The sequence below is a fragment of the Sapajus apella genome, unplaced genomic scaffold (genome assembly GCF_009761245.1).
Source record: "Sapajus apella isolate SASKATOON/1434 unplaced genomic scaffold, GSC_monkey_1.0 scaffold798, whole genome shotgun sequence".
Taxonomy (NCBI): domain Eukaryota; kingdom Metazoa; phylum Chordata; class Mammalia; order Primates; family Cebidae; genus Sapajus; species Sapajus apella.
The window spans coordinates 1-7,537 of NW_022437724.1; positions in this window are offsets into that span (position 1 = coordinate 1).

Sequence of the window (7,537 nt, forward strand, 5' to 3'; positions counted from 1 at the left end):
TGATCACTTGACCTCAGGAATTCAAGACCAGCCTGGCCAACATGGTGGAACTCCGCCTCTACTAAATATACAAAAATTAGCCAAGTGTTGTGGTACCCACCAGGGATCCCAGCTAATTGGGAGGCTGAGGCACCAGTACCAGGGTACTCCCTGCTCTTGATGGTGCCACTTACACATACCGCAGGTCCTATTAGGAGCAGGGTCCCCTTTAAGCTCCTCACAGTGGGAATTGTGTGCTATCACGTGTTTCCATAGTGTCCCCAGAACACAGCTTTGCCTACTGGGCCTCAGAAAACCAGAACCAAATGGAAGTTCAGCAGCCTCAGGCATTTAGACCAACAGAATGGATGCTACTTGTCTGCAGGATCTTGTATGGTACAGAGAGGATTCCTGTAAACATGGATTTAGCCTCTTGCTGAGGAAAACAGGTGGTTCTGTGCCTGTGTCAGAAATCAATAGGTGAGATTGTAAACCCTGTCCCACAGCCACCTTACTGCAGATGTGGAAATGTTGCTAAACACTTTGGCATCTGTCTTCCATCTTTAACAAAATGTTAAAATACCCATTTCTATTTTCTACAGGTATGGGAATGATGAAATTAATTTTGATGTAGAGACTGGTTAGTTTGTCGAGACAAGACAGGACCTCATTCATCAGTTTCGTGGTGGTCAACCTATAGAACTTACTGTATGTCTTCAGCTGGTAGTTCAGGAAGTAGGCCACCTGGCTCAGAAGAAGTCTATTTTTGCTGGCTCCGAAATTCGGTTTGGTCTCTTCCTGCTGGGAGTAGGAATTGTCGATAGTATGTGGAAAGTTCACCTCTGTGGTTTTCATGGAACAAGTCCTGCCAGATGCCGCCATGCTGACATTTGGGGCACCACAGGTTGAGCAAGGGACTGGGGAGAAGAAACCCAAACACATGATGGATTAAAAACTGGAAATCAAATAGGTTTAATCAGGACTAGGGGATGTCAATAACTCAAATTCTTAACTTACTGTTGAGAAAAACTTGATCCGCACAGCACTTTAGGGTCCTTAACCGCAAAAACAAGGTTCGCAATGCTTCAGCTGGGAGCTGAAGGCGCTGCCTGTAGCTCAGGCTCTGACAAGAGTGTGGGAGATAGTGGCCAGAGTCCCAGGTAACGGCCTGCTGTTGCAATAACAGAATTAGAAGCTGGGCATGTCATGGAATCTTAGAAGCCCTTCATTCCAATTGCCCAGGGTTTGCTAAAACACAGGCCTCCTGGTCTTACCTGAGGTCACAACCGATGGGGACCATTCCTCTATCAGTCACTCTCAGTATTTGTGTACACTTGTGACAATGCCACAGTCCCATCTCATTCCCAATATGTCTAAGCATGTGCCTCACTTTTCATCTCTTATATGTATAAAATCATCAAGGCAGAAACAGTTTCCCAACATGTGATATTTTCTTAATGCTAGTCATGAAGTCAGTCACCCCTCCTTCTCATATGTTAAAACAGAATTGAAGGCTTCTCCACAAGTTTAACATATCAACCTATTACACTGCCATGATATCCTCTGACTCTTCTGCAGTTTTGTCTGTATCCACTAGAAAGTGAATGAGTAATTCATTTTTTTTAAATGTTTTCTTTCCTGGCTCAATATTCTTCTCGCTGCATCCCATGGTTAGGCTGATTTATTTTTTCTTACTGGCAGATATCACTACACTGATGTTTGTGGCAGAAGAAGCTTTACATTACACTTAAGACCAGTTTGATGTCCCTAAATCCAAAGCTTCCTCTATGTGGGATGATTTGTTTTTTAATGTGACTGAACACTACATCTCATTCTTGTCACTTATGGATGTCATTCTAGTCCCAGAAGAGCTCTTTTCAAGGTGTCATGTTATTGAAATCATTTCTATAGAGATCTCCTGAAAGCATATGTGACCGTCTATCTTGGGAAGTCTTGTAAACCTGATATGATTTTGTTGTTTTCATTTTATTTTTTCCCATATACTGAAAATAACGGGGCCATGAGCAGTTCTTATGGAATACTGTTTGAGAGATATTTTTCTGCATTGGTCTAATGCCGTTGAGGTGTGGTTGCATCCCACTAACCAAACACAACAAGATCAAGGTGATGGTCAGGGGTGGTTGGTGTTCCTCCATGTTGCTGTGCAGTAGGAGGTGAATTTGAGATGGCAGGAACGAGTAGGGAAGAGCGATCCCCTGAACCACCTCCTCACCTTCTCAGCTTTCATCGCCACCCAGGTTTTGTGAGCCTGGGACTTGGGAGACTGTGTGTAGTCCAGGTCTCCTATGTTTGGCTGCTTTCTGGGCTTGCCTGAGTTGAGGGTGCAATGGGTGTGACCCTGGGCTGCCCAGCATTCATGTGGAAGTGAAGCAGGGAGGACTGGATCAATCCCATTGGAAAGCATGCCTCTCTACAGCCCCCATCATCCTCCAGCAACACCATAAGCATACGGCTTTGACATACATCAAAGGCTTTATGTATACACATGTTCTGGGGTCTGGGAGGCCTGACATTCTGTGGCAGAAGGAAAATCTGTCAGGTTTCTTCATTTTAAAAATGATGAAACTACAGGTTCACAAAGTTATGGGCTTACTTGACATCTCAAAGAGATGAGTTTTGAGAACTGCTAATAAAAGCAATCACAACAATTATTCCATAATTATTCATAGGATCCATGTCATTCTGTAAATATTCATATAATTATTCAGTAATTATTTGTTGATCAATTTGTACCAGGCATTTTGCTCAAAACTGTGCACATATTTGGACAGCATATCTTCATCATCATCCTCAAGGTAACGCTGTTCTCCTAAGAATCAGGTAAGAAACCTGAACAAGAGGGCTAGCAAATCATGAATTTGCCCAGATTTCCAGTTTTTGGTTTCCGTGATGCTGGACGAATGACCAGAATGAGTCAAAGGAAGAGTATTCATTCCTGTGTCATTTTCCAGGACAGAAGTGTGCCCTTCTAAAGTATTGGGGCCAAAATTCAGAAGCGTCTGCAACCTTGCTTTAACAATGTGGGAAATAACTCTATTAACTGGAATTTCGCTGGACCTTCGGAATATACAAGAGAAGTATGAGATGTGGTCTTCCCTTGACTATATTGATTTCTCTTTTCTATGGAATACAAATGATTTTCACTAAGACTTTTGCTTTCTTTCTTTCTTTCTTTCTTTCTTCTTTCTTTCTTTCTTTTTTTCTTTTTTTTTTTTCTTTCTTTTTTTTTTTTGAGACAGAGTGTTGCTCTGTCACCAGGCTGAAATGCAGTGGTACAATCTCAGTTCACTGCAACCTCTGCCTCCCAGGTTCAAGAGATTTTCCTGCCTCAGTCTCCTGAGTAGCTAGGACTACAGCATGTGCCACCAGGCCTGGCTGATTTTTGTGTTTTTGGCAGAGACAGGGTTTCACCATATTGGCCAGGATGGCCTTGATATCTTGACCTCGTGATCCGCCATTTTCGGTGTCCCAAAGTGCTGGGACTACAGGCGCGAGCTCCCGCACCTGGCCGACTTTTGCCTTCTTATATCCACAATACATGTTTTATGAAGATTTTGCTAATAGCTCTATTTAGAAAGAATAAATATGAGCTATGGTTTAGGTTTTATGCCCTGGACTTGCTGTTTCTATGATTTCTGTTTTGAGATTAAATCCTCATGTAAATAGAAAAATACTTATTACTTATAAAAGTAAATTAGTTATTGGTTTGAGTTTTTGACACTGAAGCACACACTTTTGACTTTATCTTTGTCTGTCCCCATCAGGACCGCTCACTGTTTCCCAGTATGACCTGGCCATGCCCCTGCACTTACCCTCGTCCTGCTCAACCATCTCCATGCACTGTCCAATTCCATCAGTGATTCAGGCTCCTCCCAAGGCTCCCTGAAATGGGTACAGGGACATTCAAGCACAAATCAGACACATTCCAAGCACAAAAGCAACCCATACTGTAAAGCGGGCAGCTGTGTTCCCACTTCCTTGAAGTTGGCAGTGATATCAGAGGACAGGAAGAAATACTTTCCCTTGTTAGGGGGTCTGTTCTTCATGTCTCAGGGCCTCTGATCTAGTGAACACAACTGTCCTGAATGTGAACGAACTTGCTAAATTCCTGATTTCTTGCTAAGTGGCTAGAATAGATTTATAAGACTTCCTTACTCACCCATGTTTGCTGAAGTCTGAATTCTTACCAGTATGATTCCTTTTCTTGTAAGGGGTAGCTTAGGGAAGATTGGCCCCATTGCCATGAGAGGTAAAGTGAATTTCTACTCAAAGTAACCTTGAATTTGAAACTAGGTCTTCCACTGTTTCAAAGCTGGCCCTTAGGTCCAACTGTGCACATATTTGGACAGCATATCTTCATCATAATCCTCAAGGTAACGCTGTTATCCTAAGAATCAGGTAAGAAACCTGAACAAGAGGGCTAGCAAATCATGAATTTGGCCAGATTTCCAGTTTTTGGTTTCTGTGATGCTGGATGAATGACCAGAATGAGTCACAGGAAGAGTATTCATTCCTGTATCATCTTCCAGAACAGAGGTGTGCCCTCCTAGTATATTGGGACCAAAATTCAGAAGTGTCTGCAACCTTGCTTTAACAGCATGGAAAATAACCTTTATTTTCCATTAGACCTGGAATTTCCCTGGACCTTTGGAATATATAAGAGAAGTATGAGACTTGGGTCTTCCCTTGACTGTATTTAATTCTCTCTTCTATAGAATGCCAATGATTCTAAAACTGTTGCTTTTCTTTCTTTCTTTCTTTTTTATTTTGATACAGAGTCTTGCTGTCACCAGGCTGAAATGCAGTGGTGCAATCTCGGTTCACTGCAACCTCTGTCTCCCGGGTTCAAGCGATTCTCCTGTCTGTCTCCCGAGTAGCTGGGATGACAGGCATGTGCCACCACACCCGGCTAATTTTTGTGTTTTTAGCAGAGACAGTGTTTCATCATGTTGGCCAGGATGGTCTCAATATCTTGATATCGTGATCCGCCCCTCGGCCTCCCAAAGCGCTGGGACTACAGGCACGAGCCACCATACCCGGCCGACTTTTGCCTTCTTATATCCACAATACATGTTTTATGAAGAAGATTTTACTAATAGCTCTATTTAGAAAGAATAAATATGAGCTATAGTTTAGGTTTTATGCCCTGGACTTACTATTTTTATGATTTCTGTTTTGAGATTAAATTCTCACGTAAATAGAAAAATACTTATTGCTTATGAAAGCAAACTAGTTATTGGTTTGTTTTTGACACTGAAGCACACACTTTTGACTTTATCTTTGTCTGTCCCCATCAGTGCCACTCATTGTCTCCCAGTATGACCTGGCCATGACCCTGCACTTACCCTCGTCCTGCTCAACCATCTCCATGCACTGTCCAATTCCATCAGTGATTCAGGCCCCTCCCAAGACTCCCTGAAATAGGTACAGGTACATTCAAACACAAATCAGACATATTCCAGGCACAAAAGCAGCCCATACTGTAAAGCGGGCAGCTGTGTTCCTGCTTCCCTGAAGTTGGCAGTGATGTCCTAGGACAGGAAGAAACACTTTCCCTTGTTAGGGGGTCTCTTCTTCGTGTCTCAGGGCCTCTGATCTAGTGAACATAACTGTCCTGAATATGAACGAACTTGCTAAATTCCTGGTTTCTGGCTAGGTGGCTAGAACACGTTTATAAGACTTCCTTACTTATCCATGTTTGCTGAAGTCTGAATTATTACTAGTATGATTCCTTTTCTTGTAAGGGGTAGCTTAGGGAAGATTGGCCCCATGCCATGGAAACAGAGGTAAAGTGAATTTCTACTCAAAGCAACCTTGAATTTGAAAGTAGGTCTTCCACTGTTTCAAAGCTGGCCTGTAGGTCCAACTGTGCACATATTTGGACATCATATCTTCATCAGAATCCTCAGGCATGTGTCCTCAAGAGTTTGTGTGTCTGCTGTACTTAGGATAAATTTATTTCTCATTATGGTAAGCTATAATTAACTTACCAGAATATAATTCATTATCAAGATTAAGTTATTTATCATTATGGCAAGGACACATTTAGAAGACTTATTAAATTTACTTCTTTATTTCCCCAGCTGGAAACAGTCTATAGCTACTGATATCATCAGTGTCCTCTGAATACCTTGTCTGTGTTAACAGCTTTGACTCAACATGGAGCTGAGGTGTTGGTGTACTGTATTGCAAGATGCTGAAATATGGCTGAAGTCCAGGGTCACTGGCCCAGGACAGCCACTGAGGTCATCGCATGAGGCATGGGCCACTGGTTCCAATGAACCCACCATCACTACACTTATGAATCACCAGTCACTAGGTTGAGAATTCTGTGAAAGCTGGGAATCCTATTTTACTCACCTTTGTGGTCATGGTCCTTAGCTAAGGGCCCAGCAGAGAGGGGCCTTTCAGCAGTCTTCAGCCATGATTGAATAAAATGGATTACAAACCTCCAACTCTATCACCTACATTTCTGACCCCACTGTCTTGTAAGGGTTGCTTTCTCTCACAATGCTGCAAATCCCCTTCCCTACAGAGGCGCTTGCCCTACACCATCCCTACCCCAGGATCCTCTCCTGTGGGAGCTTCAAGGAAGACTTGCCTGTCCTGAAAATGTTCTTTTATGCTTCCCCATCATTAGGAGAGATGTCCTTTGACACACCCTCCCATCCTCTGTGCTGCCACAACACCTCAGTTGGGTACAACTACCGTATCTTGTTGAAATGATCTGTTTGTGTTCTTCCACTCACTGCCTTGAGATTCTTTAGAGAGACATTAAATACCTGAATCCCAAGTGCTTAGCACAGTATAAAGAAAATTACATGCTCAATAAATATATATGAGAAACTTCCCTCAACTGAAAGTGCAGAGGAATATTATTAGTATCTCTGCTTCATAATCAAGCAAGGGACACTTACTCTGGCACCTGACTTAGGGCAGAGCAGTTTAATATAAGAATGGATGTCTCCAACCCTTCTCCAAGCATGATTATTCCCTCTAACCCACAGTGACCTGAAGAGCATCCACTGCTACGGCAGCACCAACGTTGGGGCTCCTGGGTCTGGGGAGTGTTCATCTGTGACTGAATAAAACTGATTACAAACCTCTGACCCTTTCTTGGAGTTGAAGCTGCCCCTCACTATAAACTAGCTCTGATCTAACCTGTGGATCTCCCTGGCCAGAAGCAGGAGATTCCTGTTGAGTCAGTTTCTCTCAGTCCCCACTGCTCAGCTCACGCTGCTCCTTGAGGGTTTAAATGATCATAGCATTGCCCATTTCCCCTGAGACTTCTGTCCTGGTTTGTCCTTATTCTCACCTTCTTTGGTTTTCATTTACTGATGGCTTGTCCTTTGTGGATTATTCTCATCCCCTAAACCTGCTGACTTTCTTTCTTTTACCTGTTCCCACAGCTCTGGGATTCCAGCGTGTAGATGATCACATAGGGGAAAATCTGCAGGACTTTGGGATTGGTGATGGCTTCTCATATACAATGCCAAAAGCACAATCCAGGAAAAAAAAATTAATAAGTTGAACTTCA